Consider the following 27091-nt stretch of genomic DNA (forward strand, 5'->3'; position numbering starts at 1 on the left):
TTTCTTCTTGACAATTTGACAGACAAGATACAAATAGTTCGCTTTTGTAACTGACTCTAAGAACGGCAACCAATGATCTGGCTGACTGACTAAAACTGTTAATTAAACAAAGTAAATGGGTTTTCCACCTCATCCTCAGCACTTCCCATCAAATCAACTGTATGAACATGTACATGACTTGTGACCTCATTTTATTCTACATAGAAAAGTTTGAGAAAGAAAAGTGAGTTAAATTCTCTTACATTTTCCCCTCACATATGTCCTGAGATGGGATGATAATCCCATCTAGAGTTTATCACAGAAAAGTTTTCAACAGGACAGAATTAAATGAAACTGAGCATTAGAGAGAAATGGTTGAAAATAGGACAAGGATACATTTATATAATTTCTATATGTGTTGTTGGTCCAGTGTGGTGTGGTATGAATAGACCTTATTGATAAATTAGATATTTATGTATGTGAATATACATGTAGAAATTAAGGCAGAGCGGGACTTCCCCGGTGATCCAGGGGCTAAGACTCCATACGCCCAACGCAGGGGGCCCGGGTTCGATCCCTGCTGGGGGAACTAGATCCCGCATGCCACAACTAAAGATCCCACGGGCTGCAACTAAGACCCGGCACAACCAAATAAATAAATAAATATTAAAAAAAAAAAAAAGAAATTAGGGCAGAACTTTGGGAAAATACACCCGTTATGAAATGAACAAAATGTATCTCACTTTTTAATATTCTCACGTGCAGCGCATAAATGCACACAGTGCTTTTTAACATAACTGTTCCACATGGAAATATTTTAAAACTCTAAAAGTACATTTGACAATGTCTTTATAGAGAGCAGCATGTTCGGTCTGTTCTTTGAAATGAAAAGTGTCAACCATCACTGCAGTTCTTAGAACTGAGATGTTAAAAGTCTGTGGTGTCAAGAATGGGCTCATTGTGGGCTGCTGATAATACAGACTCCTACAAATGTTCCATTGTACTTCTGAGCCATGCTAATGATCCGTGCCTAATGGATTATGCAGAGCGTTTTGAAGCCACCTTTTCCCTGATCATCATCAACTCTCAGTACCTTGTCAAAAAGCACCAATGGTTGTCATGATGACATCCCACGAGTGTCCCTTCCCCAATGCAGCCATCAAATGCATTTGAAGGCTTTGGGAAACAGGCAGCAAAATTCAAGGGGAGTTCAATAGTGCATATCTGAGCTTTCAAAAAAATTAAATCTGAAATAATATTTGAGACATGGGCCTTTCACAGAGGAAAAAGTGAGCTATTGCTATGTGGGAATTCCATTGTTATCCAACTGAGAGAAAATAATACCTTATAGTTACAGAGCACTTTTTAAGTTACATGTTGTACATTTTTATCTCATTTACTAACACAATGTTCCTGTCAGTACCATTATCATTCTCATTTTATAGATGAGGCCCTCAGAGATCTCAAGAAACATGCTTAAGAAACATTCCTCATTTGGTAAGTGGTAAAATGGTGATTCAAACCCAGTTCTCTATGATTCCAGAGTGTGAGCTTGTAAGCACCCTCCTAGGTCCCCAATTATTGTGCCATGATATGGAAATCTATGAACTCAGCAAATTTTCCAAAAGCCCAATAGAAATCAAACATTTACTTATCAAGAAAGTCCCAGGTTTACTTAAAAAAAAAAAAAAAAACTTTTTTTTTAGCTTTTAAGATAGAATTAGGGGGCTTCCCTGGTGGCTCAGTGGTTAAGAATCCGCCTACCAGTGCAGGGGACACCGGTTCGAGCCCTGGGCCAGGAAGATCCCACATGCCACGGAGCAGCTGGGCCTCTGTGCCACAACTACTGAGCCTGAGCTCTAGAGTCCACGAGCCACAACTACTGAAGCCTGCATGCCACAGCTACTGAAGCCCGTGCACCTAGAGCCCATGCTCCGCAACAAGAGAAGCCACTGCGATGAGAGGCCTGTGCACCGCAACGAATAGTAGCCCCTGCTCGCTGTGACTAGAGAAAGCCCTCGTGCAGCAACGGAGACCCCACGCAGCCAAAAATAAATAAATATTTTTTAAGTAATAAAATTTTAAAAAAAGATAGAATTAGGAAGTGAGAAAATTTGGAGTTGAAAGAATAAGGTTCACATCCAGCTCTGTCATTTGTGTCCTATGTGACACTGCACAAGTTACTTAATGCTACAGTGTTATTATGATAAACTCAGTGAAGTGAATGATATTATACCCATTTCTCAGATGAACATACCGGTTAAATTCAACCCTGAGGGGCTTCCCTGGTGGTGCAACGGTTAAGAATCCGCCTGCCAATGCAAGGGACACGGGTTCGAGCCCTCATCTGGGAAGATCCCACATGCTGCGGAGCAACTAAGCCTGCGCGCCACAACTACTGAGCCTGTGCTCTAGAGCCCATGAGCCACAACTACTGAGCCCGTGCTCTAGAGCCCTCATGCCACCACCACGGAAGCCTGCGTGCCTACAGCCCGTACTTTGCAACAAGAGAAGCCACCACAATGAGAAGTCCGCGCACCACAACGAAGAGTAGTCCCCGCTCACTGCAACTAGAGAAAGCCTGTGAGCACCAAGGAAGACCCAACACAGCCAAAAATAAATAAATAAATTTATTAAAAAAAAAAATTCAACTCTGAGTGTGGCTATATCCCAAATTACTGATCTCTTTATAGAAGGACTGAAAAACTATGTGATGCCAAATTGCACTTAGTCTAACCTTGGTCACAAGGTTGAATATGCCAGAATTTGGGGACTATACTGATATGAGTTTACTGTGTAATTGTCTTGGAAGGATCCCAGGTCCAGATCACACCCCCGTAGGTGAGAGTAGAGTTTTCCTAAAGTGAAACGATATTTTAGCTGTCAGTCATCCTGGAAAGAGATCCTTTGGAGGCAATAAAAAAAGGACTTGGGAGAACCCCATGAAAGAGGGGAAATTATATCTCTTTCCTTCAGTCTCAGGACCCAGTTCAGTTCACCGGATGTTTGGTCACATTGACACAGTTCCAGAAAAAAGCAGGAAGCCAATCTGAGGGAAAGACCTAGGGATGGAGCACAGCTGTAAATCACTGCATGTTGGACTCCTCTTTTCCTGTTACCAACCTTCAGTGAAATCTCTGCTACGATCTAGGACAAAGGTCTGCAAACACTTTCTATAAAGGGCCAGAGAGTGAATACTGTAGGCTTTGTGGGCTATACTGTCTCATCGCAACCACTTAACTCCTGACATTGTAGCTCAAAAGCTGCCCTAGGGCTTCCCTGCTGGCGCAGTGGTTGAGAGTCCGCCTGCCGATGCAGGGGACACGGGTTCATGCCCCGGTCTGGGAAGATCCCACATGCCGCGGAGCGGCTGGGCCCGTGAGCCATGGCCGCTGAGCCTGCGCGTCCGGAGCCTGTGCTCCGCAACGGGAGAGGCCACAACAGTGAGAGGCCCGCGTATGGGGGGCGGGGGGGAAGCTGCCCTAAATATGTAAACGAGTGAGTGTGGCTGTGTTTCGATAAAACTTTATATACATTGAAATTCTAATTTAATATAATTATCACATGTAATGAAATATTATTCTTTTGATTTTTTGTCAACTATTTAAAAATGTAAAATACATTCTTAGCTCACAATCCATACAAAAACAGGCAACAGGCCAGATTTGAACCAGGGGTTGGAATTTGCCCCCTGCTCTAGGAAATTAAACAGGAGAGCCTATCCTCCTGGAAGTAAGGCAGTAAAACAGAAAGAAATGTGCCCTTCTCTGAGGACTCGAGGCTGGAAACTAATGCTACTGTCACCATCCAAGACAGTCACATTCTATGCTGACTTCCTCCTACTTAACTAAGCCCATGGCTGCTGAATTTTAGGATGTCAATATAAGGGCAACACTGTCCTCCAAACTACTAGAAATTGATTATGGATACAAATCACCAGTGATGCACCTGGTACCTAGAACATACTTTGACAATACTTGATTCCCTCCCTCTTGCTGATTTTAGCTTCGTAACCTTGGTGTGAAATATGCTTAATTCACATCTAAACTGTTGAGGGTTTTTTTTCTAATTCTGACTAATAGAAATATAGGAAAGCCAAATCCTTATTACTTAAAACATACAGTTATTATTGTTTAATATTCTTATTTTTTGAGAGGTTAAATTGTTCAAGATCTGTAGACAAGGGACAAAAAAAAAATAAGACCATATACAAAAGATACTTTGGTGGTGGTCTCCACCACTTCCCCTACATAAAAACTGCATCGTGTGTCTTTTTCTCCACATTCTGCATATACACGCACACACATAAGCACATGTGCCTTTCTCCAGCCTTTACATTTATGCACACTTTAAAATAACAATTTTCATTAACTTCATTCATCTTTTGGATTAGCCAAAGGACAGCCTTGTAGACATTAATGTAGCATAGAAAATCAATACATCACAATTAGTAAAAGCCAATTGGAAAGGCTCCTGGCTTTTGTTTTACTTTATTTTTACTCATACACATTCAGTTTATTTGAACAGAGGACAGTTTTGCTATTCATGCCATCAGCCAGAATTCTTGAACCAATGAAGCCAGTGGACACTAATGAAAAAGGATTTTTCATGTCTGTTGCATCTGACTCAACACCAAGTTGCTTAATGAATTACATTTGGGTTTCACCTAGAGTTGATTAAATATTTAACATTTGGAGCAAAAATACAGCTGCATTCAGTAGGTTAAGGGTGAGCCACAAAATGGCTTCTAATAACCAATTCTAGAAGTGCATTATAGGAAACACTATTAAAAATTATCTAACCCAATAAACCAATATTTTAGACTAGAAATAACTGAGGCCCAAGAGATTCAGGTGGCATGGTTGAAGTCATCCAGCTAGATTGTAATCCGGCATTCCTTTTAGCTGGATATTAGACTCATTCTGAGAAGCAGAAAATGGGACTTGTTTCTTTTAGGACGGTCAAATCCTAGTATTCAGAGATTGGCCCTCTTTTTGAACAGGTGTAGACTGCACCTGACCTCAGGCTACACGTGTTTCTGACAATTCCAAATGAAGTGTCTGCTCTAAGGGAAAGATCTGGATTTTAGCTGCTGCCCTCGGTGGTGCAGGGTTAAGTGCCAACATGTTTGAGTGCAGGACTTATTCTTGAAGTTGCCAGCTTCAGCTAATTGCAGATGTAAAAGATAAGACACCAATTTCAAAAAGAAGAGCACATTGCAATGAGACCAAAAAACGTGTTCACTGTGCTCCTTCCCTATCTAAGGACAATTGACCTCACTAGAGGAGACTGATAAAATTTAGTGGTCTTTTTTTTTAAGTTATTTCTAATTTAAATGTGATTTAAGAAAATTAATACCCAAGTCTGATTCAGAAGTCATTTGGGGCAGCTAAATTACAAGGCTCCTTAGAGGAAGAGTTTTTTCCATTCAATTAATGAACAAATTTTTAGGTATTATTAAGGTATGATTGATACAATAAGCAGCACATTTTTAAGGGGGACAACTTGACCAGTGTTGAAATATGCATACACTCATGTAACTATCATCACAGTCAACATAATAAACAATTCCATAATGCCCAATAGTTTACTGGACATGTCTGAAATCTACTCTCCAGCTCTGTCCTTAGACAACCACTAATCTGTTTTTTGTTTGTTTGCTCTTTTTTTTGGGGGGGGGGGGGGGGGGGGTTTGGGGAGTATTTTTTACTGGTTTCCAAGTGATCCTTTATTGAAATATTTTCCTTAGTAGTTCCTAACTAGCTGGGCATTCAACTGCACCAGTTGATGTCATCTATGACGTCATGACGGTGGTGACCATCAACACTGCAGCCATACACTGGGCAGTCCCCAGGATTTCTTGAATGGTTCCAGAGAGTTTTCTAGCTAAACATCCATGCCACATCTGTCAGACAAAGTTGACAATCTCTTCAACAGTGATGTTTCCTATGTGCTTAATGTTTTTTGATTCTTTCCATCTCTAGGTGATTCCTTGAGGGCTTTGATGGCCAGGGTAGAAGTAGAAGGTACCACCTCAATCTGGGCCTGTCTGTTTTAAATGGGTAGGTCCACTATAATCCTCAGGCCCTTCATGTCACTGGTTGCCTTGGTGATGCCACCACCAAGCTTTTTTGGAGACAGACTCAGGGGACAGATATTGGTGGCCAGGGCAGACGTGGTATCAATTTCCCGACTAAGGCACCTCAAGTACACACAACTTTTGATCTTGTTGGGGTTGAACTTGAGCGACATGTTGGAGGCAGCTGGTGTCAGATAGACCTGGATGCAAAAAGACGGAAGAAAGTTGCCCCTTGGCCTGCTCTGAGATAAAAGAGGAAAGTTGCTTTCTGTTATATATTTGTTTGCACTTTCTAGAATCTTCTAGAAATGAGGTCCTGTAGTATGTACTCTTTTTTGGTCTGGCTTATGTAATTCAACATAAATGATTTTGAGATTCATCCATGTTGTTGCGTGTACCAATAGTTTATTCCTTTTTTCTGAGTTTATTGTAAGGATATAGAAAAACTAAATTGAAATGGACCATAGACCTAAATGCCAACCCATAAAACTTCTAAAAGAAAACAGGAAAAAATCATAATGGCCTTGAGTTGGGATAAGATATCTAATATAGCAGGGGTCCCCAACCCCCATGCCGTGGACCACTACTGGTCCGCAGCCTGTTAGGAACCGGGCCGTGCAGCAGGAGGTGAGCGGCGGGCAAGCGAGTTAAGCTTCATCTGCCGCTCCCCATCACTCACATTACCGCCTGAGCCATCCCCGCCACCCCACCCCACCCCCTGGTCTGTGGAAAAACTGTCTTCTACAGAACCGGTTCCTGGTGCCAAAAAGGTTGGGGGCCACTGTATAGGACAACAAAAGCGTGAACTATTAAAACATCAATAAATTGCACTTCATCAAAATTAAAACTTTTTCTCTTCCAAACACACTGTTAAGAAAGTGGAAAGGTGGGCTTCCCTGGTGGCGCAGTGGTTAAGAATCCGCCTGCCAATGCAGGGGACATGGGTTCGAGCCCTGGTCAGGGAAGATCCTACACGCTGTGGAGCAACTAAGCCCATGCGCCCCAACTACTGAGCCTGTGCTCTAGAGCCCGCGAGCCACAACTACTGAAGCCCACGAGCCACAACTACTGAAGCCCGTGTGCCTAGAGCCTGTGCTCTGAAACAAGAGAAGCCACTGAAATGAGAAGCCCGCGCACTGCAACGAAGAGTAGCCCCCGCTCACTGCAACTAGAGAAAGCCCACGCACAGCAACGAAGACCTAACGCAGCCAAAGATAAATAAATAAATAAATGTATTAAAAAAAAAGAAACGCCACACACTTTGAAGCAGCCAAAGGTGGTAAGGCCTGGAGTGGAAGCCAGCTTTATTTATTGTCAAGGCCAGCACATTCGTCAACTCTCCTCATTAAAATTTGCCAATTAATGAGCAGTGGCATACCCCTTAGCAAAGGTCAGCAGCAACCTAAGCAAACATCAAAAATTCAAAAAGGTACAGAGTTTGGGAAAAGTTCATTCTTCACTTAATTAACGGATCTAATTACAATCCTGACATAACAAAATGCAAAATGCGCTCTTCAAAAGACACGCAGTCAAAGATTTAACAGCCCAGATAACCTTCTCCTTTGGTACAGGCTGACCCAAATGTGTGGGTGGGGGGGGCGGAATCTTAGCATACAGTCAACAGGGCTGATGAAATGGCTTTTCAAGAAATTAAAGCTTAGTAGGGTATCAGTATCCCAGAGCAACAAAGGAATTGAAAGAGAATGAAGACGCTCCCACATCCTGCAATCTGGCTGAACACAGAGTCAAGGCTTTCACTAATCTCCTTTGTTAGCAGACATCAAAGTATTTATTTGGTGACCTTTCCTGACTAGTTGTGAATAGCACTTTAGCATCCTAAAGAGTCCGGGTCTGTAACTGTTGCCTCATTTAGATGGAACCTAAGATACAATAAGATAGAATGGATATGCTGTGCTTACATTGTTTCTGAAATAGCAGGTCCAGAATTTCAAACCAGGTACCACTAACCAAAGGCTTAGAGAAAAATCACCCTGACCTCCAGCTCATCCACTCAGAGAACAACCATCTTGAGAGGGTTAGCTCCATCTCTGTCTCATGACATGGAATCAGCTTCACAGGAGACAGTAAAAACCCTGGCAACTTCAAGTTTTGATTCTGTACATGAAAATGAACAGATAGGAAGCATTAAGTCTCAAGGCTTCTCACCCTTCTCACCCTTCAAGGGTGTTCAAAACTTTTAGACAGCAAGTGGGTTTTCCACTCAGGAGTTCCTAGGTGAGAAGCACACTCGTGGATTAGAATAAGCATATCACAGAGTATTATTATCTGGAAGGGGAAACCGATGCTCAGAGAGAATAAATGACTCACCTAAGACCAAACACAAAGGTAATAGTAAAGAACCCTGCAGCCTACCCTCAGCAGGGTCAGGTGTGGTAGTTCTAATCATTTCTTTATTCAACAAACATTTGTTAAGCATCTTTCATGTGTTGGGCCTTGTTTAGTCACTGGAATGAGGTTAAGTGTTCAAAACAGATATGTCCTACCCCTCATAGAGCTTCTATTCTAATGGAGGAAGATAGACAATAAAGCAACAAATAAGCAAGAAAAATGCTTCTAGGGAATTCTCTAGCAGTCCAGTGGTTAGGACTTGGCACTCTCACTGCTGGGGTCCAGGTTCAATCCCTGGTCAGGGAGCTAAGATACTGCGAGCTGCATGGCTCAGCCAAAAAAGAAAAAAACAGAAAGAAAGAAAATGCATCTACTACCGGTGCTTATAGAGAACTAAAACGGAGGGACGTGAGAGTGACTGGGTGATTATTATAGTTGGAAGGACTGGAGAAGCTCTCCCTAAGAGGTAACATTTCAGCTGAGACTGAAGGACACAGAGAGCCATCCACGTAAAGACTAGAGACAAACAGGAGAGAAAAGTTGGTGCCAAGGACCAAGGCCACTAAACAACATCAAGAAGACCAAGGCGTCCAGAACCAAGAGAGTGAGAAGAGGGGTATAAGATGAGGCAGAGGCAGCAGGCCACGGGTAGCTATCACACACAGGACTTTGCACGTCCATGATAGGATATACGAATTTTATTACAAGTGCAACAGACTCCACTAGAGGGTTTTAAGCAGAGGAGTGATCTGAATTCTCTTCAGAAGATCATCCTAGCATATATGTAGACAGTCCAGAGTCCAGTAAGAAAATCCAGTAAGAAGGTTGCAGCAGGAGAGCAGGAAAGAGACCAGAGCGGAGGTGTCAGTGGAGATGGAGGGAGGGTAAACAGAACTTGCATGTGAATTGATGAGATGTGGGAGGAGGTGAAAAAAGAGGAGCAAAGCATCACTGGTGGGTTTGGGGCTTGAGCAACTGTTTGAGTGGTGATGGCTGATACTGGGTTGAGGAAAATAGGCCATAGGAAAGAAGCAAGCGTGGAGGTTAGCAATAGTTTTTTTGGTCAAATTTGAGATGCCTAGTAGATACCGTTGTGAGATACCAGCTAGATAACTGGATAGAGAAATATACAAATCTGGGATTCTGGGAGGATGTTTAGAATTGAGGCAGCAAAGTGACAGTTACCTTCCTTAGAGATGTCACTTAAAGTCACTGGACTGGATGAGGTCACCCAGGCAAAGGGAGAATTTTTCCAAAGGAGCAGTCCACTCCACTCCTTTCCAGGAGGAGCTCTGTGCTTTTTTCTCTCCCGCACAGCTGTTCTGTGACAATACTTGAGAACAACAAAGGAAGGGAGGCGACTCTCAGCGTCCTTGGACGCGTGTTTGGAGTTGGTGCCTCTTCCCCGTAATCAAAAGGCCCTCAGAGGTGAGACGCAAAGACGCGCACTTCCTGTGATGTGCTGCCGAGCGAAACCCTGGTCCCTACCTCAAGTCCTTCGTAAAGAAAAAGAAAAAAAAAAAAATCAATCCGCTTTCACACAAAACTGTGGAGTTTTACTTACTGTGCACCTAAAGAGGGGAAAAGCAGCCGCCGGCGCGCTCACAGGCGGCCTTCCCTGAGAACCCGGTGTGAGGCTGCCGCCTTGTGTCTACTAATGGGTATGACCCGCTCAGCAATCCAAAATCGGTTTCTTAAAATCGCAGAGCACCGAAGGGTGGGAGAGGGAGCGTGGGAGGGAGGCGCCAGAGGGAGGGGATATGGGGATATATGTATATGTATAGCTGATTCACTCTGTTATACAGCAGAAACCAACACACCATTGTAAAGCAATTATACTCCAATAAAGATGTTAAAAAAAAAAATTTTCAGGGCTTCCCTGGTGACACAGTGGTTAAGAATCCGCCTGCCAGTGCAGTGGACACGGGTTCGAGTCCTGGTCCGGGAAGATCCCACATGCCGCGGAGCAACTAAGCCCGTGCGCCACAACTACTGAGCCCGCTTTCTAGAGCCCGCGAGCCACAACTACTGAAGCCCGCGCACCTAGAGCCTGTGCTCCGCAACAAGAGAAGCCACCGCAATGAGAAGCCACACACCACAACGAAGAGTAGCCCCCACTCGCTGCAACCAGAGAAAGTCTGCGCACAGCAACAAAGACCCAACGCAGCCAAAAATAAAAATAAATAAAATAAATTTATAAAAAATTGCAGAGCACGGAGCTGCCTTTATTTCCTCTTAACTTTTTTCTTTTTCTTTAGCTGTTACTGAGTGGGTAAGTTAATTGAATAATTGAATTATAATTGCTGTACAATATTATATAAGTTACAAGTGTACAACATAGTGGTTCACAATTTTTAAAGGTTATGCTCCATTTATAGTAGTTATAAAATATTGGCTATATTCCTCATGTTGTACAATACATCCGTGTGGCTTATTTTATACCTAATAGTTTGTACTTCTTAATCCCCACCTTATCTTGCCCCTCCCCACTTCCCTCTTCCCACTGGTAACCACTAGTTTGTTCTCTCTATCTGTGAGTCTGCTTCTTTTATGTTATATTCACTAGTTTGTTGTATTTTTTAGATTCCACATATAAGTGACATCACATGCTGCAGTGAGACTATAAAGGAAACAAACCAAAACACACCAAATGCTCCACTGCCCTTGAGATGAAGCCCTTTCCCAACTCAAGCTTGACCTTGGACCCCTGCCTGGCCCTGCCTCCCCAGCCTCTGCTCCCTATGACCATTATACTGGCTCACCATCAGTCCCACACCCCACCCACCCCTGATCACACCATGGCGCACTCTCCTGCCCTGGCCCATCTGCCCCAAATCCTCCTCACACCTTTCTTTGCCTTCAGACCTCGGACTGGAAACATCCAGGCTCACTCTGGGAAACCTGCTCTGGGCCTCGAGGATGGGAGCTCCTCTGATGTATTTCTCCCATCACAGTCTTTGCCACACCTTGTTATAACTGTTTCGTTGTCTGTCTCCCCTAGAGAATGTAAGCTCTACTTCCTAGAAATAACCGCCACTTACCAGAAATCAATCCAATGCGCCCCCATTACAGGAACATAGATGAGGAAATGAGAAAGCTCCACGTGACATTACCTACAAACATCAAAACGTGGGCTTCTTAAAAACACATCTTTCCCTGTCATACGAGGTGTAATTCTCAAGCAAAGATAGTGGTGGCTTCACAGATTCAGATACCTGGTGGTCCTTTAGGATACCCCAAGGTGTATGACCTTGATGTGACATATGGGTCTGATTAACTAGTGTCTCGGCTGGGATTCCTCTGAAAGCAGAGCGTGAAACAAGTTGAGTGCAGATGATGTCAGAAGCAGGGATGTGAAACGGTGGGAATAAAACAGGGAAGGAGGAAAATGAGGAATGGCTTACTAAGCTGTTTACTTGCGGGTCCAGTAGAGCTCAGTGACGTCAGGGAACTTCTGAGAACCCAGGTAGAAAGCACCTTATAATTGTCCATCTGAAGGGCAGAAATGTGGTGCATTTTTCAACCAACTCTTATTTTCCACTGGTGAAGGACTGCTACCTTGCATCTCTGGGCTGAGCCGATAAGAACTTGACTATCCTTCCATGGTTTTAGAAAACCATGTGAGGCAGAAAACCAGAAAGAGACCATGGCACACATGCTTGAAGAGGGATGAGGTCAGGAACAGGAACTTTTCACCCCAGCTAAGCCGAAAAAGGTGAGTTGAGGGGATGTGACCTGGGGACGACAGGCATCTGTGTCATCTAGGAAGAGTCTCATCCTGAATGATTTAGAGAAACCTTGTTCTGTAGAGCACAGGGTACCACATTTGCCATTTGCTAGCTGTGTGAGATTCAGCAAACTTCTTATCTCTCTGAATCTTAAAATTCTTCATCCATCAAGTAATTATTAATGGTAACTATAATTAAAGGCTCTTCTAAATAACAAATGTGTTAATATATGTGAGGTGCCTGGTACAAGGAGAAAAAGAAGTTAAGTTGCTATAGTATTGTTAATAAAATAATACGAGTAATATCTCACTTGCCTCATGGGTTCATATCTGTTGACTCCATTTTTGTCCTGCTCTTACTTAGTAGCATCTGTTTATTCAGACACATGCTAGTTGCCTTGGCTTGTTTCCATTCTTCCTTCTTCCTAACAAATATTTATTGAGTCTTAACTGTGCTTCAGACATTGTGCTCCCCTCAACTCTATAATTTTGCTTCCCAGACCATATTCAAGCATTCTTATCTGAAGTACTAGAAATTCGCTGTCTGCATAAATACTGCCTGCCACTAACCCCTAATCCACACCATGCAAGTATTTAAAGTCTTGCCATGTCACACTGGAAATGCAACAGATAGACCAGAACTTACATCTAAATGAGCACTGTTCCTCTTAAGTAGTCACCTTGCAAAGTTACACAATCCACCTGTCTCCCTCCTCCACCCCATGCATACATTTAGGGAACAATACAGAGTCAGCATATTATTTTTAATGTATTTGAAGACAAAAACTATTTTTGTTTCATTTGTAGGTATCTGCAACAACACAAACAGAGGAGTACGTAACACTAGAGACCACATCTTATTCTTCTTTGGCGACCCCCACTCCATACCTACCTAGTAACCTTCACTTTGTAAGGCAACAGTAAGTGTTAGCTACTATTTTCATCCATTTATCAAATATTCTAAGCACCTACTATAAACTAATTGATGTATTAAGAGCTGAAAAAGGACACAAAGGTAATTAAAAGTATGACTTATGATCTCAAGATCGCTATAGTCTAACAGAGAAGTTAATATTAAATGCCTCTACAAAAAGATCTTAGGAGAATTTTATAGATGAAGTTGAATTGAAAGGTGGGTACGATTTCAATAGACAAAACTGTGAAAGAAAGAATGCAGTACTAGCAGCAGGAACAGCAAAAGCAAAGGCACCGAGTCAGGAAATAACCAAAAAATTCATTTAACAGTGTTAAATAATTTTTTCTCAATCAGTGGGAATAGATGGCTTGGGACACTCTATTAAGACACTGGTATAATATCAGAGGTATCTAAACAGGGGTGTTGAAACTCACTTCCCATAAACTTTTTAGTATAAATGAAGCTTGAAAATTTGAAAAATATTCATCATCAAAGAACCCTCTGGGGGAGTTGAAAAATCACCTGCCTCCGGCTGGTACTTTGCTCTGTTAATGATTTGTATACATGTGAACAAAAGGTTCAATGCTCCTATTAATTACCTAAAAAATGATTAATCTCCTCTTCCACTATGGAATTAGGGACTCAAGAGGTAGATCGTTTAAACCTCTGTATCGCAGATATCAGAAATGAGTATCCTTCCTTATACACTCACCATACTCTTCCCCAACTTTCCTTCTGCTCCCATTCTATACACACATATAGCACACTGAGAAGAGATGATATTCATTTTGTTTTTGCTCACATCCCAGAGGTAGAAATGGTGAGGCACAAACTTTCTAAGCTAGGGCACATGTGTGGGTAATCATACCCTTTACTTCACCATCAGAATGTCCCCTTCTCCCCACATGCTCCCATATCACTCCCTGAACATACATTTCACCTAAATTTGCCATGAAATCCTCAAGATGTTCACAACTTTTTTTTTTAAATAACACTAAGCATAACCTATCTACTTTGCCTATGGTTGGGGCCTTAACTGTAATAGCCTCCAGACTTGCAATTCACCTTCCCAGTTATGACCTCTACTCTAAACTGTAATTGGGTTGTCCCTATTTTCATTGCACTGTGCAAATATCCCACCACATAAAACATTTCTCTTGGGGCACTCATCCATATTCCAATTGCCAACTTGAAGGGCTCTCTGGAAAGTTCACTTCAAATTATGTAACGCTAAAAAGAATTTAAACCAAAAAGGATAGGATAATTATTGTTTTTCTGAAAATTGTTTATAGTATCTTTGGGTTCAGGACTTACAACAATCAGCACTTGTAATGACTTAGATGAAGATGTAAAAGGTAAGAACTCAGCCTTGCAAATAACACGAAGATGTGGAGAAAAAAAACTATTGAGTGAAGTACAATAAGCCACTATCTATTAACTACTATTAAGGTGCTTCATACTTAAATCACACAATTTTATCATAAAAATCCCTATAGAGTTGCTGTTGTTATTATCATACCTCTGTTTCATAGAGGAAGAATTAGGCCTTATCATGTCTAGGGCACAGGTGCAAATCCACTGCAGCTGAAGTAAGGGAACAGAAAAAAAACATCTATCCCTGAGGGAAGGGGCAGGAATACATGCCAGACATAGGCTATTAGACATCTCCTCTAGCTGAGCAGGAAGACAGTAGATCCCTAGAAGACTCCACCCTCAGGACCCAGGACACAGCAGTTATCTAATACCAAGGCTTAATCAGAACAACAGAAAATATGACCCCTCCTCTGCTCTCACCACCAGGCTAACAAGCCTCCAGTAACTAATAATAGCAGTCTATTATTGGAGAGGGGCAACAGTGAAGACCTAACGCTGATGGTGGAACACATATTAAGAAAAACCCTCCGGCAAATTAGTACCCACTTTAAATATAAAGAAAAGCTAGAAGAATTTGAAGCCTGTGGTACAATGAGGGTGCATTGTTTCCTGGGAAAAAAAAAGATAAGTTAGAATCCTAAGCCTCAGTACTTCAGAACATGACCTTATTTGGAGATCAGGTCTTTACAGAAGTAGTCAAGTTAAAATGAGGTCCTTAGGGTGAGTCCTAATTCAATATGACTAATTTCCTTATAAAAGGGGAAATTTGGATACAGAGACAGACACGCATGGAGAGAAGATGATGTGAAGAGATACACAAAGAAGATAGCCATCTACAAGCCAAGAAGAGATTCCTGAAACAGAACCTTCCCTCACAGCCCTCAGAAGAAACCAACACTGATGACACTTTGATTTAGGACTTCTAGCCTCCAGAACTATGAGACAGAAATTTGTTGTTTAAGCCATTCAGTTTGTGGTACTTTGTTACAGCAGCCCTAGCAAACTAAGACAGAGGGTAACCACAGAAAAAATAAATCCCAAACTCAACTTAACTCCTGAGTAGATTGAATCAAACACTTACTAAAGGTCCAGCAGGAGGAAAGGCATGCCAGTTTCCAAATAAAAAAAAAAAAAACTATTAAGTTTCTACAGTCCTAAAAAAAAACAGTCTGGCTTTCAATCAAAAACTACTAGGCATACAAAAAAGGACAGAAAAAAAAACTGTCAAGAGACAAAGTAAGCAACAGAATCAGACTCATATATGACACAGATGTTGAAACTAACAGGGAATTCTAAATAATTATAATTAACATGCTAAAGGCTATAGTGGAAAAGGTGGATAGCATGTAAGATCAGATGAGTGATTTCAGAAAAAAAAAAGAAAATTCTAGAAATGAAGATCACTGTAACAGAGATAAAGAATGCCTTCAACAGGCTAATCACTAGGCTTCACATAACTGAAGGAAAAAGTCAGTGAATTTGAATGCAGGTCAAAAGAAATTAGTCAAACTGAAACACAAAGAGAAAAATAGGACCAGAGCATCCAAGAGCTGTGGGACAATATCAAGTGGTCTAATATACATGTAATTGGAATCCCAGAAGAAGACTCCATTTCTTTTTCAGCAGAAGAGAGAGAAATGAGGCAGGAAAATATTCAAAGAAATAATAGTGAAGAATATTCCAAATTAATGACAGACACCTGGGTTTGCAGGATACATACCAAAGCTTACCTATGTATACCATGTCCAAACTTCTGAAAAGGAACGACACAGAGAAAATATTAAAAGGCAGCTAATACATACAATGGAATATTACTCACACATAAAAAAAGGAATGAAATATTGCCATTTGCAGCAACGTGGATAGACCTAGAGAATACCATGCTTAGTGAAATAAGTCAGAGAAAAAAAATAGTATATGATATCACTTACATGTGGAATCTAAAAAATAATACAAATGAACCTATATACAAAACAGCAACAGACTCAGACAGGGAAAACAAACTTACGGTTACCAAAGGGGACGTGGGGGTGGGAACAGATGAGGAGTGTGTGATTAACAGATACAAACTACTATACACAAAATAGATAAGCAACAAGGATTTACTGTATAGCACAGGGAACTATACCCAATATCCTATTGGGTACAGGTATTAGGGGTACCTAATATTCCTATAACGGAATATAATCTGCAAACACACCAGAATCACTATGCTATACACCTGAAACACACAATACTATAAATCAACTATACTTCTGTTTTTAAAAATATCATAGCAGCAAAGTTAAAAAAAAAAAAAGAAACAGCTAGAGGGAAAAGACATATTACAAAGAGGAATAAATGAGAATTACAGCAAACTTCCTGTCAGAAACTATGCAAGCCAGGAGGTATCCTGAATAGCCCTGTACCTGTTAAAGAAATCAATTGGCAGCTTAAAACTTGCCCACAAAGAAAACTCAGGCTTAGACAGCTTCCACAGTGAATTCTATCAAACATTTAAGGGAAAAATAATATCACTCTACGTAAAGCTTTCCAGAAAACTAAAGAGGAAGGAACACTTCTCAACTCATTCTATGAGTACAACACTACTTTGATACCCTGCCAAAGACATTAAGAGGGACTTCTCTGGTGGTCCAGTGGATAAGACTCCACACTCCCAATGCAGGGGGCCCGGGTTCAATCCCTGGTCAGAGAACTAGATCCCACATGCATGCCACAATGAAGATCCCACGTGCCACAACGAAGGTCCACGTGCCGTGACTAAGACCAGGGCACAGCCAAAATGAAAATACATATTTTTTAAAAGACATTAAGAGAAAAGAAAGCTATAGAACAATATCCCTCTTAAGCACTGACCAAAAAATCCTCATCACTAAATAAATCCTCATTCACTAAGATATTAGTGAACCAAATCAACAATAAATCAAAAGGAAAATACATCATGACCAATTGGAATTATCTCTTGATGCAGAGCTGATTAAACATTTGAAAATCAATATAATTTACCACATCAACAGACTCAAGAAGAACTATATGACCAACTCAATAGATGCAGAAAAAGCCTTTAAAAAATTCAAAACCTCTCATGATACAAACTCAGCAAGCTGGGAATACAAGGGAACTTCCTTAAGCTGACAGTTAATGTTCTAGTGGTGAAAGGCAGATTGCCTTTCAGATAGGGAAGAAGGAAAGAATTCCACTCTTGCCACTCCTATTAAACACTGTACAGAGGACCATAAGAGATATAATAAGAAAAGTAGATAATAGGAATACAGATTAGAAAGGAAGAAATGAAATTCTTTTTTACTGATGACAAAGTTGTATATACATAGATAATCCCAAGAATTTATCACACACACACCAAAAAAACCCTAATAGAACTAATAAGTGAATTTAGCAAGGTTGCATGATACAAAGTCAATGTACAAATATTGATATCCATTGTATTTCTATGTATTAGTAGTGAACTATTAAAATTTTAGTTTTGTAAAAAGTCACTCACAATAGCAGGAAAAAACATGCATTATTCAAAGATAAATCTTATTAAGGATACAAGTTATATGCTGAAAAATACATAACACTGATGAAAGAAATTTTTAAATACTTGAATAAATAGATACATATACCAGGTAAACAGATTAGGAGATTTAATATTGTTAAGATGTCATCCTCCCCAAACTGATATATAGATTCAACACAATTCCAGGAAAAAGCTCATCAGAAAGTTTTGTAGAGGCAAATAAGCTGATTTTTTAAATCACATACAATTATAAAGGCATCAGAATAGCTAAAATAATTTTGAAAAATAAGAACAAAGTAGGACTCATACTACTTGAATTCAAGATCTACTATAAAGATAAATAGTCTATGCAATATGATATTGAAGACAAAGAATAGATATTTAGATCAATGGAAAAGAATAGGGAATCCAGGGCTTCCCTGGTGGTGCAGTGGTTGAGAGTCCGCCTGCCGATGCAGGCGACGTGGGTTTGTGCCCCGGTCCGGGAAGATCCCACATGCTGCGGAGCGGCTGGGCCCATGAGCCATGGCCGCTGAGCCTGCACGTCCGGAGCCTGTGCTCCGCAACGGGAGAGGCCACGACAGTGAGAGGCCCGCGTACCGCAATAAAAAATTTAAAAAATAAAAATAAAAATAAACGTTTCTCTGCTCCAAACCAGACGTTTCAGTTTGTTTGACCTCAGTGTCCGCTGGACACACGAACTTGAGTTCCAAAACAGTACTGTTTCTCTTAAACCTTAGAACAAGCATATAAAGTACCTACTTTACATGGTAATCATATCCCTATTTTACAGATGGAGCTGCTGAGATCTGAAAGATCAATTAACTATCCCAAAGCCACACAGCTGATAAATGATAGTCACATTTTATCAGGTCTGCCTGACTCCAAAGACCAGGCCTTTAACTAGTATGCTGGTAGTTCTCAACTGAGGGTGACTTTGCCCACACACCCTGCACCCAGGTGACATTTAGCAATGTCTGAAGATATTTTTGGTTGTCACAACTAGGGGCAGAGGGGATGCTACTGGCATCCGGTGGGTGGAGGCCACAGGTGCTGCCAAACATCCCACAGGGGCAGGACAGCCTCCCACAGCAGAGAATTATCCAGCACAAAATGTCAACAGTGCCAAGCTTCAGTGACTCTGCATTACGCCATGGCAGGTATGGAAGAAAAGTTTCAGGTTGAGGCACTATTTTGCTTCAGTGGGGCTTCTCTCCATGGTCCATAGTCTTGGTCCTGGTGGCATGCCTTTCCCAACATTAACGACATAAGCCTAGGGTCACCATGTGTCTGATTTCTGCCCTTTGGAAAAAGAGGAAGCTGGGGTGGGTGTTACAGAGGCAACTTTTAAAAATACACCACGGGATGACTGTGTTGAATTGAAAGACAGATTTTGGAATGTGTGACCCCAGTTAACGAAGGCAATACACAGAGCCCCTAACTGTTCTATCAGGCAACATGAAGCACTGAGCCCCGGGGGCAGGCACAGGGATGGGAACTATGTCCCCATTATCCACAAAGTGAACATTTTCTTAACAATAACACAGTGATTTCAGAAGCAATTTTAACAACAAAAATCTTCCCCCAAACTCTAGAGCTTTTCTGATTTTTGTCAGCAACAAAAGAAGACAGCTTCCAAAAGCAGGCTGTATCTCTGAATATTAAAACTCCCACCTCGGGAAATTTTTTAAGCCTTCAGACAACCCCTTTTAAAGTTATAAATGAAAGTCACTCAGCAGACTATAGTGCTCATGGGCCCCTTTTATCTACTGAAGAAAGACAACAGAGTGAAAACTCGGGAGTCAAAGACCAAATTACTGACCTTGAGTCACCTTCCACACCACGTCTGGCCCAACCAAGATAGGGAGTTGAAAGGTTTAACTAGACCAACAGCAAATGATGTAATTTGATGATATAAAGAAATCCATCAAGGGAGAATAAATGACTAGATCATATTATTCACAGAGCTCTCTGAATTTAAAAAAGAGCCTTGATTTGCCTTCAGCTAAGTTCTTTCATGCAAAAAATCAACCATTCCACTTTCCCCTCCTGTCCAGAGAACAAGCAATTCCATAGCCAAAGAACTGGTCCACTGGAGCTTGGACTGTCCTAATACATTTATTATTTATCTGCCTAGAGCTCCATGAGTGAACCCCTACATCACTCCCCCAGCTCTACTGCTCCCATTTCCCTTTTCTATGATGGTTATTATTATGCCACACCGATACCTATTCATCCACATCTTCATTATGAATTCCTGTGTTCCTTCACCCCAACTGTATTTCCCATGCGAGCCAACTATGAAACTTTCAGAATTGCCACCAAATCCAAGCATCAAGGATCTAACGCCCAAAACTGACACAGCAAGGATGCACCACAGCACTCTGTGGCATTTCCCCAGGACTCACAGACTGCGGTCATCATACTCAAATCTGCTTCTTTCTGCCTTATTTTCTCCCTAACTCTTAACTATCAGTATTAACTGCTCATTCTCATTATATTACCTGGCACTGTACTAGGTGTTTTAAAAATACAGTTTTATCCCACAGAGAATACTACAGGTATCTTCACTGGAAACTTTCACCAAATATGTAAGGAAGATGTAATTCCCATTTTACACAAACTCATTCAGGAATAGATGGGGAAAGAATGCTTCCTAACATTCTATGTAGGTAGCAGTATTCTGATACCAAATACAGATGAAGGTAAAAGAAAAGTATTCTAGAGACCAATAGCTCTCGTTAACATATGCAAAACTTCTCACTAAAATTTTAGCAGATCAAATACAACAATATGCTTTTTTAAAAAAGGTTACTATATCCAAAACAAGTAGGCTTATCCTAATGGAAGCCTACTTTAACATTATAAAATATATCACTGTAATTCACCATTTACACAGACTAAACAGGGAAAACCATATGTTCATCTCAATATTTTTTTTTTTTTTTTTTTTTTTTTTTTGCGGTACACTGGTCTCTCACTGTTGTGGCCTCTCCCGTCGCGGAGCACAGGCTCCAGATGCACAGGCTCAGTAGTCATGGCTCACGGGCCCAGCCACTCCGCGGCATGTGGGATCTTCCCGGACCGGGGCACAAACCTGTGTCCCCTGCATTGGCAGGCGGACGCTCAACCACTGCGCCACCAGGGAAGCCCCATCTCAATATATTTGACAAAATCTACTGGGAAAGGCAAAGAGTTGTAGAACTGCAAAGTGGACATGAACAAAGAGTGCTATTCCAGAGACCTAATAATCTTTTTAAACAGAAAGATGAAAAACCTCTCTTTCATCTCTAACCCATAATTTTGGCTTTGTATAAAGATGCTGGAATCCTGCTATCTCAGATGGAAACATTTTGAGGTATACACACCCAAAATAATACTGGAATCCTGCCGACTTAGAGAGACTTGAGTCTCCGTGTTAAAATCACATGGACTTGTAGAAAATCACAATGTGACACCCAAACTGCATTTGTGGACTACCTGATACTTCTGATTTTCTGCTTTTTGTCTCAAATCTCTGTATCCACAGGAACAAGCCAAGTCCTTTACAAGTTATGTATGCTCAACAAGTATTTGCTGAACTAAATATTGAATAAAGCTCTTAATATAAAAAAAAAATAAAAATAAAAAATAATAATAAAAATAAAATTAAAAATACAGTTTTACTTAGTCCTTGCACCAACCCATGAGATAAGTATCATCACCTCTACACTACAGATGAGAAAGCTAAGGTTAGTGAGTTTTCGTAACTTATAAAAGATAACATAAAAAGTAAGTGGCATATTTAGTCCTAAGTATATCTGACCTCAAAAATCATTTTTACTACACAGCATGCAAGATTTGTGGATGAAAACTCTAAATTCATTATCAGTAAATATTACCAAAAATAAGATGAGGGCTAATTTTGTCTTTCTTAAATATTCTCTATATTTTTCAATATATAAAATTGGGTATACAAGATAGAGTAACAGAGAAGGGATTTACCCTTACATCAAAAACAACCTGAAACAGATGAAATATATGAAACAAAAGTTTTCAAGACCCTGGACATCAGGCAACAAAGGCAGTGATCCCTGAGAGATGGGAAACAAATAAGGGGAGCCCTATGGTTGCTTCAGTGTAGTCTAGCAAGAGAGTGTCCAGGGACTTCCCTGGTGGTGCAGTGGTTAAGAATCCACCTGCCAATGAAGGGGACATGGGTTCAATCCCTGGTCTGGGAAGACCCCACATACCGCAGAGCAAGTAAGCCCACATGCCACAACTACCAAGCCCACGTGCCACAACTACTGAAGCCCCGCACCTAGAGCCCATGTTCCACAACAAGAGAAACCACTGCAATAAGAAGCCCGTACACTGCAACGAAGAGTAGCCCGTTTGCCGCAACTGGAGAAAGCCCGGTGCAACAACGAAGACCCAACGCAGCCAAAAATTTTAAAAACAAATAAATTGATTAATTTAGAAAAAGAGAGAGAGAGAGTGTGTCCAGACCTCTGCACAGGGAGGGGAAACCAGGCAGAACCTAGCAGACTCCCTGAGTTGAAGAGACAAATCTAAGAGTCTAGTGAGACCAAAGTGGCTAGAGTTCACAGCACCAGCAAGGAGGGAGGTGCACAGAGAACTCCAGACACTGCAGAAGGTGCCCTTTAAGTGTTTAACGAGTACTGATCAGTGCATATGTGTGAGAAAACTACCCATCAGGAAAATAACCATCCAAAAAGATTAAGTATCCATTGTTCAAACAGAGCTAGGTATAGTGCCTAACCCCACAAGCCAGACTAGAATACCACATGACTCACAGGTCACTGAGTAGAGTACACAGTAGGGTCTTGCTTCAGTCGTGGAAAATAATCATCCCTAGAGAGCTCTGTTCAAGTCCCACCTAATATTTCTTCAAAGCTATAACCAAAAGGATCAAATTTCTTCCAAGTAACTTAAACATGTCCCAGAACAAACCTCAAAAAGATTTATAGGGATAGAAAAATATCCAGCACTCAGTAAGGTAAAATTCACAATATCTGGCACCTAATCAAAAATTAACAGACATGCAAAGAAGTAAAAAGATACAACCATAATGAGGAGGGTGATTAAAACAATTGGTATATATGTATTCCATATGTTCAGAATTTGAAGTACAGGTGTGAAAGATATAAGAAGACCCAAATCAAACTTCAAAAGATGAAAAATACAATTATGAGATAAAGAATAGACTTGATGGGAGTAATGGCAGATTAGACACTGCAAAGAAAATATTAGTGAACTTAAAAACACAGGGGACCCCTCCCTGGTGGTCCAGTGGTAAAGAATCCACCGTTTAATGCAGGGGATGCAGGTTTGATCCCTGGTCAGGGAACTAAGATCCCACATGCTGCAGGGCAACTAAGCCCATGTGCCACAACTACTGAGCTCGCGTGCCTCAACGAGAGAGCCCACATGCCACAAACTACAGAACCCAAGAGCTCTGGACCCTGCGTGCCACACCTACAGAGCCCAGGAACCCTGGAGCCTGCGTGCCACAACTAGAGAGAGAAAACCCGCATGCCACAACTAGAGAGAAGCCCAGGTACCACAACAAAGAGCCCATGCAGCAACAAAAGATCCCGCATGCCTCAACAAAGATCCCACGTGCCGTAACTAAGACCCGATGCAGCCAAAAAAAGAAAAAAACAGCAATAGAAACTATTCAAAATGTACCATTGGAAAAAAAAATGCAACACTGAGAGGAAAAAGAACACAATAAAATTAAAACTGCATCAGTGAGATGTAGGACAACTTCAAGTGTCCTAATATATGGGTAGTTGTAGTCCTACAAAAGGGGGGTGAGAGAGAAAAAGTATTTGAACAAATTACAGTCAAAAACTTTCAAATATGACAAAAACTATAAACCCACACATCCAAACCCAAATGAACCCCAAGCACAAGGAAAATTTAAAAAAAAAAACTATACCAAGGCACATAATAATCAAATTACTGGCCTTCCCTGGTGGTTCAGTGGTTAAGAATCTGCCTGCCAATGCAGGGGACATGGGTTCAATCCCTGGTCCAGGGAGATGCCATATGCCACAGAGCAACTAAGCCCGTGTGCCACAACTACTGAGCCTGCACTCTAGAGCCTGTGAGCCACAACTACTGAGCCTGCATGCCACAACTACTGAATCCTGCGCCTAGAGCCCATGCTCTGCAACAAGAGAAGCCACCACAATGAGAAGTCCATGCACTGCAACAAAGAGTAGCCACCACTTGCCACAACTGGAGAAAGCCTGTGCGCAGCAATGAGGACCCAACACAGCCAAAAATAAATAAATAAAATAAATTTATTTTTTAAATCAAATTATTCACACTGTTGGTAAAAAGAAAATCTTAAATTCAGCTAGAGAAAAAAGACATGTTATGTAGAGAGGAACAAAGATAAGGAAGACAGCAGGTTTCTCATCAGAAACAACACAAGGGAGAAAACAGTAGAGCAACACCTTTAAAGTACTGAAAGAAAAAACTGTCATAAAAGAATTCTAGGGGCTCCCCTGGCGGCGCAGTGGTTGAGAGTCCACCTGCCAATGCAGGGGACGCGGGTTCATGCCCTAGTCCAGGAAGATCCCACATGCCGCGGAGCGGCTGGGCCCATGGGTCATGACCGCTGAGCCTGCGCATCCAGAGCCTGTGCTCTGCAACGGGAGAGGCCACAACAGTGACAGGCCACAACAGTGACAGGCCCGCGTACCGCAAAAAAAAAAAAAAAAAGAAGAATTCTAAGGGGCTTCCCTGGTGGCGCAGTGGTTGAGAGTCTGCCTGCCAGTGCAGGGGACACGGGTTTGAGCCCTGGTCTGGGAGGATCCCACATGCCGCAGAGCGGCTGGGCTCGTGGGCCACAACTGCTGAGCCTGTGCGTCTGGAGCTTGTGCTCCGCAACGGGAGAGGCCGCGGCGGTGAGAGGCCTGCGCACCACGATGAGGAGCGGCCCCCGCTCGCCCCAACCAGAGAAAGCCCACGCACGGAAACGAGGACCCAACACAGCCAAAAATAAATAAATAAAATTTAAAAAAAAAAGAATTCTATACCTAGCAAAACTGTCTTTCTAAATAAAAGCAAATCAACATGGATGAACCTTGAAAACATTATGCTAAGTGAAAGAAGTCAGTGACAAACGTCTATAGATACTATTTTATTTATACAAAATGTCCAAAATAGGCAAAGCTATACAGACAGAAAGTAGATGAGTGGTTGCTTAGAGCTGGGGGGTGGGGGAGGTAAAAGCAGGTGATTACTAAACTAGAATAACAAAACAAAGAGTCACAGTTAATAAAGCCAACAAAGGAAATAAAAATAGAATCATAAAAAATAATCTGAAAAAAAGGCAGAAAAATAAAACAAAGAACAGATGAGACAAATAGAGAACAATTTGAAAGATGATAGGCTTAAACCTAACCAAATGAGTAATTACATTAAATGAAAATGATTCAAATATTCCAATTAAAGGCAGAAATTGTCAGATTTATAAAAAGCAAGACACAACTAAAGATAAACAAATAGATCAATGGAATAGAATACAGTCCAGAAATAGACCTATACATGTATGGAAAAATCAGTTGATTTTTTTACAATGATACTAAGACAATTCATTGAAGAAAATAATCTTTCAACAAATGGAGATGGAACTATTGTATATCCATATACAAACATAACAAAAATAATTTTGATCCATATATTATACCATATACAAAAATTAACTCATTTGAACACAAATATAAAACTGAAACTTCTAGAATAATACATAGGAGAAAATACACTGGATTAGACAAAGACTTCTTAGCTACAATACCAAAAGCACAATCCATTAAAGAATAAATTGATAAATTGAACTTCATGATAATTGAAAACTTTTGTTCTTCAAAAGTCGCTGTTAAAAGAATTAAAAGAGAAGCCACAAACTAGGGGAAAAATTTTGCAAAGTATATATCTGATAAAGGACTGTTTCCAGAATATTTTTTTTAACTCTGAAACCTCAAAAAATAAGAAAACAAACAACTCGATTTTTTAAGTAGGCAAAAGAGTTAGACTCTTCAGCAAAAAAAAAAAAATATATATATATATATATATGAATGGCAAAGAAGTATAAAATGATGCTCAATATCATTATTCATTAAGAAAATGCAAAATTAAAACCACAATGATATAGCACTACACACTTTAATTTGATGGCTTAAATTTAAAAGATTGACCATACCAAGTATTTGGTGAGCTTGTAGAGGAACTGGACCTCTCATACACTGCCGGTGGTAATGTAAAATGGTACAATTGCTTTGGAAAACAGTTTGGCACCTTCTTAAAATATTAAACGACATTTACCATATGATCCAGCTATTCCACCCCTAGATATTTATTCAAGAGAAAAGAAGAGCTATATACCTACAAAGACTTATTCAACAATGCTCACAGCAATTTTATTTGTGAGAGCCAAAACTGGGAATAATCCAAATGTCCATCAACAGGTAAATGGATACAACAACTGTGGTATATCCATACAAAAGAATACTACTTGGCAATAAAAAGGAATGAACTATTGATATACACAACATGAATGAATCTCAAAATAATCATGCTAAATTAAGGAAGCCAGACTAAAAAAATTTTTTAATTAAAAAAAACATATTGTGTCATTCTATTTATATAAATTCTAGAAATGCAAAATGATACAGTGATAGAAAGCAGATCATTGGTTGGGGGGAAGGGGGAGCAGCCAGGATGATGAGGGACAAGAAGGAAGAATTTTAAAGGGAAACAAGAAAAATACAGGTCATGAATGATATGTTTACTACCTTGATTGTTAGGTTCACAGGTGTATACATAAGTCAAAATTTTTTAACTTACAAACTATAATATGTGCCACTTATTGCACATCAATTATGCCTCAACAAAAATGGGCACCTGCAATTTTATAATCATAAAGCATTAAAAACATATCTTAATAAATCCAAGGAGATATCTAAACTAGTGGGAATTTCAGTTGCTATAATAAGGGGAGATATTTTAGGGGAAGTGGAATCTTCAGTTCCTATAAGATATCAATCTGAAAATCCAGCATGGCTAAAATACCTCATGGACCAGACCAAGCTGGTGATAATTGCCTATTTGTCTTGTAAGTATAAATAGGAG

At 40.7% G+C, this 27091-nt stretch overlaps 2 long non-coding RNA genes and 1 pseudogene across 2 annotated transcripts in view; all 3 read right to left on the reverse strand.

Annotated features, from left to right (window-relative positions):
* The window catches only part of LOC113627251 (uncharacterized), a 122639-nt gene that overhangs the window by 57523 nt on the left and 38025 nt on the right, over positions 1–27091 (reverse strand). The window lies entirely within an intron of this gene.
* LOC113627252 (uncharacterized) lies at positions 409–25457 on the reverse strand. Its single transcript, XR_003435487.1, has 4 exons — positions 25447–25457; positions 20050–20053; positions 10850–10862; positions 409–588 (listed from the first exon to the last, which is right to left on the reverse strand). It is a non-coding gene; the product is annotated as an uncharacterized LOC113627252 (long non-coding RNA).
* LOC113627250 (60S ribosomal protein L12 pseudogene) lies at positions 5735–6331 on the reverse strand (annotated as a pseudogene).

The sequence above is a fragment of the Aethalodelphis obliquidens genome, unplaced genomic scaffold (genome assembly GCF_003676395.1).
Source record: "Aethalodelphis obliquidens isolate GAN/ISIS:26980383/991018 unplaced genomic scaffold, ASM367639v1 scaffold20, whole genome shotgun sequence".
NCBI classification, from domain to species: Eukaryota; Metazoa; Chordata; class Mammalia; order Artiodactyla; family Delphinidae; genus Aethalodelphis; species Aethalodelphis obliquidens.